This window comes from Pelodiscus sinensis, chromosome 2 (genome assembly GCF_052426305.1).
Source record: "Pelodiscus sinensis isolate ZL-2025 chromosome 2, ASM5242630v1, whole genome shotgun sequence".
In the NCBI taxonomy this organism is placed as follows: domain Eukaryota; kingdom Metazoa; phylum Chordata; order Testudines; family Trionychidae; genus Pelodiscus; species Pelodiscus sinensis.
Genome location: NC_143053.1, coordinates 18878464 through 18893400, shown reverse-complemented (window position 1 = coordinate 18893400; position 14937 = coordinate 18878464). Strand labels below are relative to the sequence as shown.

Below are 14937 nucleotides of genomic sequence, written 5' to 3'. Positions count from 1 at the left end.
GGCTAGACTAGAAGATTTCTTGAAGTCTGCTCCAATCCTACATTTCTGTGATGCTGTGACTTCTGCCCCAAAGAGGTGTACAGGCTAGTTCTGACACATGGAGCATATAGGAGGGTTGTCTGAATTGAAAGTGGTGTAAGACGTTAGTGGTGGCCTCGTTTGAAAGGCTTGCTTTGGGGCCTTTGGTCATTCCAACTTAGTATCTCTTCAGGCACGCGTGTGGGTAGTAAAAGTGCTCTTTTGTGAGTCATACAACGTTTTGATCCCATAAAATAAATCATTTTTCCCACCCTCTATTGTACACACACTCACAAGCATAGCAGCACTCCTGTCTTGGACAGCGTCCAAAGGCAGATAATGTTTACTATAGAACGTTTTCCTTTAGTTCCATCAATGCTACAGTTTATCCCCTATTAGGAAACTGTTTTTAAGACTGTTTCTGCTAACACAGCTGGTGCTAGTGGGGCATAACCTTGTTAAAATTTACTTAAAAACCTCTCCAAGACTAGGTTAATACTTAAATTTTATACTGTCTAGCTCTTACATAGTGCAGCTTTTTGTGTTTTGTGTGTTTGAATCCCTTCAGGGTTAAAGGAATTATATTTTTAAAGAACAATTTTTCCTTGCTTGTGTTACAAATTTCACATTTGGGTATTAAAACAAAAATGATTTTATAAATATAACTTGCTCTGCTCTGTGAATGCTGGTTGTCATCTCTTATGTTGCAGTCTGGGCGAGGGATGTTAAATATCGGTTACTTGAATAGTTGAGTTAACCTCATGAATTCTTCTTGGTTAGTTGACTATTTTATTGTCGCTGAGGGCAGGCCCAGCAGCCAGTGCGCTCTGGTCCTGAGGAGCCCCTTGCCATTCCGTGCTGCTGCCTCTGTATTGGAAGCAGCTGCGTGGGGTGCCAGACGGGAGCTGGTTGGCAAAGGGAGCCAGTTTAAAAACCAGCTCCCCTCATGGACCGGCTGTCTGTTGCTCTGTGCCACAGCCTCTGATAAAGAGGCAAGTGTGGCGTAACAGCAGTCCTTGTCTGAGGGTGAGTCTGAGCTCCTGGATCCGGCACAAGCCGGAACTGAGCTCAGCTGCCTGTCTGCCAGCTCCTAATACACTTTAAATGCAGAGTTGTAGTAGGAGTAGGTCCCGGACCTGGTATGAGCCAGGACTGAGGCGGGCTGCTGGCAAGGGGGAGGGAGGCAAATGCACGTAGTCGGTAGCATGAACCTATAAGCTTTTGCTTATCAGGTAATCTACACTACTACATCCCTAGTTTGGGCAATAAAAAATAGACTACAGGTTGAACCTCTGTAGTCTCGGACACTCTGGTCCGACAACATGCGTGGTCCTGCAGGGCCTACAGAGGTTGACAGTAGCTGGGAGGTCAGCCATTCTGGCAGATTGCAGGGCCAGTGGCCTGAGGGCTGCGAGCCTGGCTAGAGGGCTGGCAACAGAGTTTGCGGAGCCGGTTGGGAACTGACCTCTGCCAGCTGGATCGGGGACAGCACGCTGGCTGGGCTGGTGGCAGAAAGAAGAAGGCATGCTGAGGGGAGCCAGCTTAAAAGCTGGTCTTTCTCCAGCTCCGTGGGAGGGGGTGGGGGCGCAGCAGCAACATTCCACCTTTGAAATGTAAAGGTGTCCCCAGTTGGGGTTCTTGTACATTTCAAAGTGAAAGCACCTTTATCGACTAATGGAATAGTCCATGAAAATTTGATGAGTTGACTAATCTAATTTTAACATCCCTGCTCTTAACTAAACTCGTTAAATCAAACACCGAAAGATCAGTCACAGCAGTGTTGATCTTCCATTTAATGAAGATGCAGCCTCTCTCTGTGAGAGAGAAAAGTGGAGAGTGAGGAACAGTTTGGGTTGGAAAATGGCAGGTTTATTAATAAAAGATCCCTGACTGGAATAATAAAAAGAAGATATGTTTTTCTCTTGTGCTGATATTCTATCAAACAGCTTCCGTTTTTACAAAATATAAATCTGAGTCCTTAATATACCATAGCTGACCCTTTCTTACTTGAAAAACAACAAATATTCTAGCAGCACCTTAAATACTAACAAAACATCCAGATGGTATCATGAGCTTTCCTGGCCTCAATTCAGAAAACAGAAGCTGACACACTAAAATCTAAAATGCAGAGCATAATAACTGCAGAATTCTACACTGTGGATTTGCCCTGTTATAGCCCCCAAGCTGGTCAGTAGTATAACTGCACAGATGCAAACAAGGGATGTAAACGGTTAACCGGTTAGCACCACCCTTACTGGATGATGCTTACTGGTTATGGTTAATCGGTGGCCCAGCTGGGCTGGAGCAGCCCCCCGCTCATACCCATTTAAGTGGTTAACCGGTTACCCATAACATTTAACGGATTAACTGATTAAACAAGGTTTTACGTCCTTAGTGTAAACCCTTAATATTTTGCAAAGCTGCTTTCATCTGCAGTCTGCTCTGGTTCAGTTTACTTGGATTTCAGGCAGGTGTGAAATGCACTGATCTAGATGGCAAGTTTGTCTACACTAGGGGCTTTCGCGCCATTACAGCATTTCCCAAACTATGGGCCCAGTACCGGGCTGCAGGAAAAAATACCGGGCCTCAGTGGAGTGCCTGTGTGTCGCCTGGTCCCCCAAACCCGTGGCCGGCTTGGGCAGAGTCTGCAGCTGGATCTTCTGGCTCCCGGTAGAGGCGTAGCTAGGGGAGGTGGGAAGGGGGTGGATGGGGAGGAGGAGGAAGGGAAAGCTGGCCATCGGAAGCAGCACTGGATGGTGGAATCTGGGCGGGCCAGGGAGATTGGGGGAGAGGCAGCCGGAGGAAGCAGAGCTGGTCGGGGGGCAGGTGGGTGGCCGGGAGATCGGGAGGAGGATAGGGGAGACGCTGCGGCTGGAAGCAGGGCTTGCCTGGGGCATCGGGATGGTCCGGGAGAGATTGGGTGGCCGGCGGAAGCTGGGCTGCCTGGGGGCGCGAGGTCGGGGGTAGGGAGCTGGCCAGGGAAGATGTGGGGTGGCGGGGGAGAAGCGGCTGCTGGAAGCAGGGCTGAACGCGGGCAGCGGGGCTGGCCAAGGGAGATTGGGAGGAGAAGCGGAGGAGAACTGGCTGTCCGGGAGGGGGTTGCAGGAAGTGGTGCTGGCCAGAGGCGCAGCGGGGAGAGAAGGGAGGGGAGCGGGATTGACTTGGCCAAATGTAGATCTCAGGGCGCTCCCCCCCCGCAAAGCACAAGTGAGTCCGGCTTGGGGATTCTATTGTGCCCCACGCCCCCTCGAGTAGTAGCAAACTGTCTTGCTGGTAGACACACTCACGCACATTTACCAGCCAGGCAGTTTACCAGTGTCCTGCACTTGGGACGGAAGAATCCCAAGCATTGTTACAGGCCGGGGACCAACCAGCTAAGTAGTAGTTCTGCAGAAAAGGACCTGGGGGCTACAATGGATGAGAAGCGGGATATGAGTCAACTGTGTGCCCTTGTAGCCAAGAAGGCTAATGGCATATTAGGCTGCATTAGGAGGAGCATTGCCAGCAGATCCAGAGATGTCATTATTCCTCTTTATTCGGCTCTGGTGAGGCCACATCTGGAGTATTGTGTCCAGTTCTGGGCCCCCCACTACAAAAATGATGTGGACGCGTTGGAGAGGGTCCAGCGGAGGGCAGCCGAAATGATTAGGGGGCTGGAGCATATGATCTATGAGGAGAGGCTGAGGGACTTGGGGCTGTTTAGTCTGCAGAAGCGAAGAGTGAGGGGGGATTTGATAGCAGCCTTCAACTTCCTGAAGGGAGGTTCCAAAGAGGATGGAGAGAGGCTGTTCTCAGTAGTGACAGATGGCAGAACAAGGAGCAATGGTCTCAAGTTGTGGTGGGAGAGGTCCAGGTTAGATATTAGGAAAAACTATTTCACTAGGAGGGTGGTGAAGCACTGGAATGGGTTACCTAGGGAAGTAGTGGAGTCTCCATCCCTAGAGGTGTTTAAGTCTCGGCTTGAGGAAGCCCTGGCCAGGTTGATTTAGTTGGGATTGGTCCTGCCTAGAGCAGGGGGCTGGACTTGATGACCTTCTGAGGTCTCTTCCAGCTCTATGGTTCTATGATTCTGAGAGTTCAAAACTACAAACGGATACATCTAGTAATAATAAAACTTACCTCATGAGAAAATATAACACAGTGGTCCCCAACGTTTGGGGGCTGCTGGGGGCAGGGCCGCTCACGCACTGGGCATACGGGGGGTGGGGCCACTCACAGGCCACGTGACTGGGGGCGGGGCCAAGCATGCGCACCCGGGGCTGGGGCCGGCATGTGCGGCGTGCCCGGGGCCGGCCCAGATTGCTCTGCGGGCGCACAGAAATGGCCCAGCGGGCGCCATGGCGCCCACGGGCACTGCGTTGGAGACCACTGATATAACATGTCTGGTATTGTCTCGGTTTGTTTTTTATGTGTTTATATTTTTGGGCTGCAAAATACAGTACGGGGGAGGGGGGAAAGGGTTCCAACTAAAGTAAAAAGTTTGGGAAACGCTGGTCTAACCAGCTTTCTGTCTGTCTTGCACTCCATTTATCCAATCCATATTCCTTAAAGAATATTTTGGGTGACCACATCAAAAGCTTTGCTAAAGCTGGCACTGGGGGCTTTGGGAGGACCAGAAACAACTTATTTCAATATTCATCATTTGATTAATGACTATGCAAGAAATATGCAAATGAGTGTTACCAGCCCTCCAAAAGTTCGTGAATGGATTTCCTGGTCCCCGTGTCAAAAAGTTTGGGAACCCCTGCACTAGTATGTAGGCACCAAGGACTCAAATCCCCATAGCAGACATGGCTTGAGAAACCATGGAGAAAATTTTCAGCTGTTGTGGTTGCTGAAACTAGTTGTTACATCAGCAGGGAATTTGGCCTCACATGGTCCACTTTGTCTCAGCAACTACTAACTACTGTTGGTGAGAGAGACTAGCTTTTGAGCTGACACAGCACTCTTCTTCAGGTCTAATTAATTGCGGAAATGCATTGAACTAAATCGCTTGTCACACAGGGATGTGAATAATCCACCCCCTGAGCAGAGTAAATTATAACTAGGTACTGGTGTGGACAGCACAGCCTTGGCGGGAGCACTCCTACCGCCTCTCGCAGAAGCAGGAGTTACTAAGCTGACAGGAGAGCTCCTTCCCGTTGGCATACAGTGTCTCCACCACAAGTGCTACAGAGGTGCAGCTACACCACTCTAAGTCTTGTATGCAGACGTAGACTTAGTGTGGAATAATCATCCATATAGGAAGCTACTGCAGAACAGCTAGTGCACTTCAAAGATATATCCTGGCGTATTTCTCATCATCTGCTGCTTGTAGACAGAAGACTAAAGCTGCAGAAGAAATCCAGAATGCTCAGAAGCTTTTATGGTTTTCTTGATCACCCACTATAAGGACAGAAGCCTGCTAATCAAGAATATGTCGGGTCTAGTGGTGCAAACTCCTTTGCAAGATGGGATATTGTCAGGGCTCGACAAACTATGGAATCTGCTCTCCCATGGCGAGTAGATTTCAGCCCGGCGCCCTGTTTACCAGCAGCGCGTGCATGCGCAATGCGGCTCTTCCGCATGCGCAGTGTGGGGCTGGCAAGTGGCTTTCGCCGCCGTTAGTCAAGCCCTGGGTATTGTGATACATGCTGATCCCACACTGACTCCATAAAGTGGATGTGTTCAGAGTGCTGTCTCCCCAACACCAAGCTTTATGTCATGATAATGTGTGTGTTTATGGGTGTGCTGAGTGGCATTGGGTTATTTACCTCGTCTCAAAAGCTGTAGACATACAACTAGTGTTAAAATATTGCGCTGTATCTGAGGGGCTTGGTCTACATTAAGAAATTAGGTCAGTAGAACTAGGCCACTCAGGAATGTGAAAAAAATTCACACCCCTAGGTGAAGCAGTTTAAACTGCCCTTATCTCTGGTGTAGACAGTGGTAGGCGATTGGAGAATTCTCTTGTTGACCTAGCTACTGCCTCTTGGGGAGGTAAAGTACCTTTAGTGACAGGAGAATCCCCCTCATTGGTGTAGGTAGGTTCTTCATTGAAGCACTGTATTTGTGCAGCTGTAGCATTTTAAGTGTAGACAAGCCGATAGTTCCATTCTCATGGGGGGCCAGTGTAAATGAAATCTGACTTTGCTTTGTAATACTTGACTGTAGAATATTGCTACAGTCGCCTTGGGTAGTGAAGTTCTGCAGATCCTTTCAGTAATCCTGGTGCTTTGAGTTGTGGTGTGCATGCGGAAGTGGAAAAACAGCCCTTTGCTTTAAAAACAACCTTGTGCTTTAAAACTAATCCCTGCACTTGGGACTCAAACAGTAAATATTTAACAGGTGGAAGTCCCTTTCTCTGTCCTCTCATTGAATTTCTTAACTAATTAGTAATGACTGTGTTAACTTTGGCCCATGCAGACATTAATCACCCAGATTCCCCAAGCCACTCAGAATTATGGGGCTCTCTTAACTTTCCATTTTCATGTTTATGTGCCTCACTTCTATGCTGCCTTTGAAAGTGAGATTTAGGTTGAAGGTTAGTTGTTGACATTCAAAGGCTAATACCTCCTTTCCTACAGATCTGTTTTGTTTACCATCCATCCTATTTCCTCATTATTGTTTTACTATCTTCACCTGTTCTTGCCTTATGTAAGTATTCAGTGGCCTTATTCGGGGGGGGGGGGGGGGAGAAGAGAATGGTGTTGTGGTTAAGGCACTGGACTTGCACATGAGAAGTTTCCCACCTTTGCCATAGACTTCCTGTTTGTTCTTGAGCCTGTCGCTCAGGGCATGTGGACACTGCAGCTGGGAGTGAGCTGCTTTGCCTTGGCAGGCAGACTCCACTAGTTGGCCTTGAGCTAGCATAGTAAAAATAAAAGGGTGGGCATTGCAGCTCTTGTCAAATCTTGGACTAGCCACTTGAGATTGGACCCAGGGACTTGGGTGGGCTTGAGAGTAAGGATGTAAGTGACTAGTCGACTATCCGATACGCAAATGCTTATTGGATAGTTGACTAATGACTTGACTAGTTGCCCTCCTCACCCTGTTGCTGCCTCTATCAGAGGGAGGCAGCAAGGAGGGGAGCAAGATCTGGTGCTGCGAGGAGCTGGCTTAAAAGCCCCCCAGCACCGTCTCTGTGGGGAGAAGAGGCAGGGGTGCAGCAGGGAACTGGCAGCGCTTCCGCCATTGAAATGTAGCAAGAACAGGGCTACATTTCAAAAGCAAAGCACTGCCAGGAGCGCAGGGCCAGTGGGGGACTGTTTGAGTCCTCCCCCCCCCCTCCCACTGGTCACGCTTCCTGTAGCACTTCCAACTTTGAAATGTAGCAAGAGCTGACAGGGCTCTTATTGCCCTTATTGGCTCATTGAAAAGTCCATGCAAAATACATTGACTATTCGATTAGATGATTAATCTAAATTCATCTACATTTAACATCCTTACTTGAGAATTTAGGCTGCTCTCTGATTCCCAATGGCTGGACTCCTACTATGCTAGCTCAAGCCAATGTAGTGCTGGTCGGTCTGCTCAGGTGGCTCCCTCTCAGGTGTAGACACACCCAGGCTCAGTGCTGCATGGTGGTGAGCATGATCCTGCTCCAGTTTCAGATTAAGAAGGTGACTAGCTCCATTGGCTTAAATGGGACAGTTCATTTACTTAAATGTGCTCTTCTGAGCTTTGCTGGAGCAGGGTCAGAATGCTCAGGATTGAGGCCTTCATCTCACTGTACCGCAGATGATGCTTCCTACTTCCCATCCTTTGTTTTGTTGAGTTTGGTTGTAAATTCAGGGGCTGTTGCTGTGTGCATGTGTGGCACCGGGCACTAGGGATATAAAATTCCATTTAATTGGTTAACCGGTTGAATATAATGTTTAACCAGTTAGCTGATTAAATGGGAGGGATGGGTGGGCTGGAGCGTCCCCCCTGCCTGCCACGTCCAGATGGAGCGGCCTTGCTCTGACCACTTGGAACACCGCCTGCTTGCAGCAGGCCTCTGGGGCTGGAGCAGCCCCCTTCTTGTGGTGGGGCAAGGAGCTGCTCCAGCCTCCACCGTTTAAGCACTCACATCCTTACCAAGCATAGTGGAAACTCTGATCTCATTTGGGGGCCTCTGGATACTACTGTAATATAGAACATTTTCCTTATTCCACAAATTATGTAGGCTAGTCCAAGGGTGTATGGGGGCAGAGGGGGTTCTTTTGCTAGGAGTTAAGGGATGAAAATGAGCAGCCAAAAAAAAAAAAAAATCTTGACAGTGAGAGGGGTTGGGAGAGTAACCTAAGAAGTGGCTCAAGCCACTCCATTGAGAAATCAAACATTGGACTTAAAAGAACTGTTGTGGGAGGAGTCCTGGAATGGGTGCAAAATATATCTTTTTGCCTCTAATTTCTGTGGTGACCTAGAAGTTACTATTTTTCTGTACCTGTACATTTTACAGTTCCTTTGATGGATAGTGAAAACTCTCAACTAAAGGTTTTTAGATATTAATTACCTTTTTTGTAGAGGCCTAATTCTACAGGCCTCTTCAGTGGTTTGTGTGCGTGTGTGTGTGCATCCGTGCGTGTGCTTGTGCTTGTAAAGGAATGTCATAGGATTGAAAGTCTGAGAGGTAGCCATGTTAGTTTGTAATTTTAAAAGCAGCGAGTAGTCCTGTGGTACCTTAGAGACTAACAAAAATATATATTGTATCATGAGTTTCCATGGGCAAAACCCACTTCTTCAGATGAGCTTGAGAGTTGACGGCAGTTCTAAAACTCATTGAAGTCAATCGAAGATTATTTTTGACTTCCCTGCGCTTTGGATCAGAGTCTGTGGGGTCCTGTCTTCGTTGGTGGGGAAAAATGTGTGCCATTTAACTTGACCTGCAACTCACGTGAAGACTTCTTGTCGTCATTGTACAGTGTTGTTATAGCCATGTTTATCCTGGGACATTAGATAGATATTAAAGAAATTACCCACCTTGTCTTCACTAACCTTTTTTTTTTTGCCTTATGTAAGTAAATCATGTTAAGCATACACCTTTTTTTTTTTTTCTCTCCCAGTGAGAGCATAGCACAGGCAGTGTTGTTTTGTGGCTCGATATGATTAAGAGAGTATCTCTATTTGGGATAGGCCTTGTGTCTCATTAAAGTCAACGGGATTTAAGCACATGCTGAATGTTAAGCATGCACTTTCCTGAATCAAGGCCTTAAAAAGGAGGCCTGGGAAGGATTATGGCACATTTTTTTTTTTTTTTTTGGTGTGTGGTTTCATTGACACCATTAACAAAACAAATGATTATCTCACATTTTATTTGACCCTGTGCTGTTCACTCTGTTTGGGCTTTCATTGCTCATTTGTTTGTACATGTAAAAGGGAACCACCTTCTATGCTGTTTAAGGGGGGGGGGGATTCTTTGCGCTGTCAGTTGCTGCCTTTTAATAAAGAGGAATAAAAAAGTGCCCCATACAAAGAGTTGTTTGGCTTTTCTTACACAACTCGTTCTGCAGCTGCTCTTCATTTTCAGTATCTGGGTATGCATCAGTGGGGTAGTTTTGGTGTCTTTAAAACCTTTGGTCCACCCTAAGGCTATGTCTACAATATAGATCTTACAGTGGTACAGCTGGACTGATGCACCTGTGCCTCTAAGATGTCTTATGGACCTGCTCTATCCTGCCTGGAGAGAACTCTCCCATGGGCATAATTAAACCACTCCCAGTGATCAGCTGACATTGCACTGTCCACACTAGGGATGTGAAGGTTTAACCAGCTAACTGCTGGGGGCTGTTCCAGCCCCACAGTGGCACCTACAGTGAAGTGGGGGGTGTTACAACCCAGCAGAGGCATTTAACCAATTAAACGGATTTTAAACCTCTAGTTCACACAGGTCAGGGGCATGTTTTCACTCCTCCCAACAAAAGTGCTAGTATAGACACAGCCTTATTATTCATCAAATTCCTGAGGTTTGATAGGAAGAGAGGGCAGATGCTGAGGTCTGTGCGTGCATGCATTGAGTAGTACCTTACTCAATGAATAGTCCCATGGACATCAGTGGAACCATTTGTGCACTAAAGTGTTACTCCATATGAGCAAAAGTATAGGGATCTGGCCTGAAATATGCTTTTGTTAGCCTAGGATTGAGAGGAGAAAGAAAGGCGTAACCAAGATACATTTGAGGTGTGCAAGTTATGTTTGAGAGAATTTATTTTCTTAACTGTTCCACTTCTCTGCCGTTCCCTTGCCAAAACTTTCCCTCGGTGCACTGGTGTGTAAACTGTGTTTAGACATTTTCTCCTGGAGTATAAAAGTAAGTGAGTCCAGTTAACTATCTATTTCCTAGTCAGTGCCTTTCCCAGGGCACTCAAACTTTTTTTTTCATGGAAAACCTGTTTTCTTTAAGGGTTCTCAAAAGTAGAAGGGAAGTTGTTTTGGCCCATGACACTTGGATTGCTTTTTGTCATTTATATCACCTGCCTCAGGAAAAGCATCTTGAACTCTTAGCTCTTCAGAGCAAATTCTGATGATCTACGTAAGCTTTGTGTATCTAGTCATTTTTTCTTGGCATTGAGAAAGTAGGTTTTGCCCACGAAAGCCCATGATACTATATATATATTTTTTTCCTCTAAGGTGCTTCAGGACTACTTTCTCTAAGTGTTTAGCTTATACATTATTTATAAAAGGCTCTTAGTAACTTGTAAAAGTCAATTGAAAGATACAAATTAGAGAGGAGAAAAGTGTTGGGTTTTTTTTTGTAATGTGTAGTAAATCCAATGTGGAAGGAATGGTGGTTTTTCTCTCCCATCTGTCCATACCGTGTAACAGTCTGTTTCTTTCTTGCAAGGTCCCAGTCTCTATCTCTTGACCAGTTTGGAATAAGCAATGGAGCAACTCAACAACTCCCTCCAAAGCATTCAAGGATTTCCAGGACCACAGGATTTATAGAACCAAGAAATCTCTGGAGAATGTCAACTATGGATGAGTCTGATGGGGGGGTAAATGTACTGGCCCCTGCCATCCACGGTTTTTCTTTGTTACTGAAGATGAATTGGGAAGGAAATGCTTCTGTTCTCTGAGGATTATATTTCATCATCAGTTCATCTTTACTGGAATTGCTTCAGTTAATTGTTTCACAAAGAGCAGAAACAGTACCTTTTGCACTCTGGAGTTGTTTATTTTTCACAGCAATTCAAGTGCAGCAGCTGAGTGTTTAGCAGGTATGTGTGTGGTTTCATATTCATATGCTAGTTAGGTTTCCTAATATTTGAGAAGTAAATAATTTGCTTTTTCTCCCACCCCTTAGAAGGTGTAAGACTTTTTCCTGTTGCCTAGCACCAGATGTGTGAGCTTGTCTTTTTTGCTTCTGATAACACACATGTCAATGGTCGTCATCATCTTGCATTCATGGAAGGTGCCTTGCATTCTGAAGGGTTCCACAGTGTTTTGTAAGGAATTCCCATTATCTGCCACTGAAGTGCAGTCACCTTTGACAGCACTGAGAGCAAGTTACTGCAAAAAGTCTTCTATAATCTCCCCTTTCAGGTATTTGTCAATCCATTCCTAAATTGCCAAAGGCCACCTCACAGGGATTCATGGGAACAGTCTTGAAATGCCTGCAAGCTCATCTAACAACTGGTGCTGATGGCAGAGACTTTGGGAATCCATGGAATTTTAGCATCCCCAATGTTGTTGTTAACCCCCACTCCATCTAAAATTCTATAGAAATCATTTCCTGCTGGTCTCCTTCCAAGAATAGCCTCTTCGCTATAACTCAGTGATTCTCCAGCTGCGGTTCTGGAGCCCAAAGTGGGTGGCGACCTCCTTTGAATGGATTTGCCCAGGCTGGCTTAGACTTGCTGGGGCTTGAACCTGATGCCTGAACTCCACCGTTCAGGGCTACAGCCAAAGGGCAGCAGGACTCAGGGTGCACTTCTGACTGGGGCTTGAGCTTTGGCTCCCCCATGTGGGGCAGTGGGACTTGGGCAGGCTCTGGTTTCAGTTCTGCCCCCCACCCTGGGGCCATGTGGTAATTTTTGTTGTCAAAGGGGGGTCTGTGCAATGAAGTTTGAGAACCCCTGCTGCTACCAGTGTGAGGCTGGTTACTTGTGCTTACAGACAAATTGAAGCTGTAGCTCTGTGGAGTACAGCCTGCCCCCATTCATCTCCATGGAATTACCTTAAAACTTAATGTCCTATTTTTTAGCAAGTTAATTCGGGGTCTTGCTCTTCTCCCCACACAGGCTCTAATTGCTGAGTTCCAGAAACCTCTCTAGTTACAGTCACTGTAAGTCTAGAAAAGGGCAAATCTGAAAGGGGGGCAATGGAGATGTTAAATCCAATGTGCATGTACACTGTTCCTTGTCTGAAGTGTGTCTGTGCTAGTGTGCACTCGGTGTGTGTGTGTATACAGGCAGTCCCCGGGTTACATACAAGATAGGGACTGTAGGTTTGTTCTTAAGTTGAATTTGTATGTAAGTCGGAACTGGTACATATTGTAGGGGAAACTCTAGCCAAACATTTCTCCAGAGCTCAGTTTTATTCTCCCACACCTCACTTCCCTCAGTCCTTTATTCTCAAGCTGAGGTGTCTGCTGGGAAAAGCCGCTCCAAGTCTCCCTGGTCTGCTGGGGAAGGGAGACACTAACTTCGCGTCTCCCTGGTCTGCTGGGGGAAGCAGCTAGTGCGGGGTTGCCTCACCCCGTTTGTAAGTAGGGATCCGATGTAAGTAACCCGGGGACTGCCTGTGTGTGTGTGTGTGTGTGTGTGTGTGTGTGTGTGTGTGTATGTATATATATATATATATATATATATATATATATATATATATATATATAGTTCAGAAGTTTGGATGCTTATCTTGTCCCTGCAGCTAAGTGACTTTTACTCATGAAAGCTTATGCCCAAATAAATGTTAGTCTTGAGGAGTCCAGTGGCACCTTATCTTCCTCCTTGAGTCTGAGAAAGGGCTGATGCGCATACCTGCCTTCACTATTGATTCCCTCCCTGTGAATCTATCCCATTAAGTGTATTTATAACACAGAATAGATGCACACACTGTATGAATCTCTGTATCAAACTTCATTTAATTCCAAAGGGGATGATTTGAGTATAACTGCATTGAGCCTTGGTGCCAGGTTTTTTGTGAGACTAGATTATGCTGTTGGTCCCTGCAAGAGTTTTTCTATGTTTTGATCATTGCTACTGGAATTTATGTTTGAAATGTATCTATTAGGCATATTGTAATGAATAGGAATATTTTGGTAAGGATCTAAAAAAAAAACCCACCCACACCAAACCAACACATCAGTTTTTGATGAATCTGTACTTGCTTTAATAACAAGAGGCACTAAAAGAAAAACATTGAAAATGTATAGCTAGAAATGTATTCTGCGTTCCCACAGGCATTTTGTGAAGCATTAAAGTGTAAGGTTTCATCTTGCTTGGTAAGCATAATTGCGTCAGATTAAAGGCAGAGAGTGTGTGTCCGTGTATGAGCCTATCAATCAACTAAACCCTGAATTTAAATGTGTTCAGTAGTGCAAATCAGAAAAAAGATGACCAAGGATCTGGAACAGAAGACCTTTTTTTAATTAAAAGGAAATAAAACCAAGTGCTTGGTACCAACTGAGTGCTTTGTGAGTAACAAAAAGCAATGCAGCAAGAAATAGCCATTGGTTTTTTCACTGCGTATGTAATAAAAATGGCCACTTTTGTGGGCCATTTTTGTAGATTTAGTGACAGTCAGGAGCTGAAATCAAGGAGGAAGATTGCCCATAAAGTTGATATTATAGTTACAGGTACCTCTGAAAAGGAACACCTGTCACATAGCAGGGATGACTAGGCTAGCAGTGCCACAAAAACTTGCTGGAATTTAAAGGGAGATAATGGAAAGGGCTAGCTGAGTGCATAGGGTGTGTTCACAAGTCATTAGAGCAGGGGTTCCCAAACTTTTTGACACGGGGACCAGGAAATCCATTCACGAACAATTGGAGGACTGGTAACATTCATTTGCATATTTGCATATCATTAATCAAATGATGAATATTCAAGTAAGTTGTTTCTGGTCCTCCCAAAGCCCCCAGTGCCAGCTTTAGCAAAGCTTTTGATATGGTCACCCACAATATTCTTGCTAGCAAGTTAAGGAACATGGATTGGATAAATGGACTGTAAAACAGACAGAAAGCTGGTTAGACCAAGGTTTCCCAAACTTTTTACTCTAGTTGGAACCCTTTTTTCCCCCCCTGTACTGTTTTTTGCAGCCCAAAAATATATATAACATGTCTGGTATTTTCTCATTAGGTATGTTTTATTATTACTAGATGTATCAGTTTGTAGTTTCGAACTGCCTGCCTGCTACATGTGCTCAGGCTGCACAAGTGTGTCTACCAGCCAGCCAGTTCGCAACTACTCGGGGCGGGGGAACGACAATAGAATCCTCAGGCTGGACTCACTTGTGCTTTGCGGGGGGGAGCGCCCGAGATCTACATATGGCCTAGTCAGTCCCACTCCCCCCCCCTTTTTTCCCCGCTGCACCTCTGGCCAGCCCCACTTCCCGCAACCCCCTCCCAAACAGCCAGTTCTCCTCCCAATCTCCCTTGGCCAGCCCTGCTGCCCCGTTCAGCCCTGCTTCCAGCAGCTGCTTTCCCCCCCCCCCCCCCCCCCCCCGCAATCTTCCCCGGCCAGCTCCCTACCTCTCTACTCCAATGCCCCAGGCAAGCCCTGCTTCCGGCAGCCGCTTCTCCCCTACTCCTCCTCCTGATCTCCCGGCCAGCCCCCTTCCCTCCGGCCAGCTCTGCTTCTGCCAGCTGCCCCCCCTGCCCCAAATCTCCAAAGCCTGCCCCGATTCTTCTGTCCAGTGCTGCTTCCAGTGGCCAGCTTTCCCCTCCTCCTCCTCCTCCTTGTTCTCCCCCCCCCCCCCCCCCCCCCCCAGTTACGCCTCTGCTGGGAGACAGAACATCGG

At 46.5% G+C, this 14937-nt stretch overlaps 1 protein-coding gene across 10 annotated transcripts in view; it reads left to right on the top strand.

Annotated features, from left to right (window-relative positions):
• Nucleotides 1-14937, top strand: part of LOC149525238 (uncharacterized) — a 242928-nt gene that overhangs the window by 64661 nt on the left and 163330 nt on the right. For all 10 annotated transcript variants that reach the window (XR_016348679.1, XR_016348678.1, XR_016348680.1 and 7 more), the window contains exon 2: nt 10823-11195. The gene's annotated coding sequence lies outside the window, so the exon portion shown is untranslated. The remainder of the gene's footprint in view (nt 1-10822; nt 11196-14937) is intronic.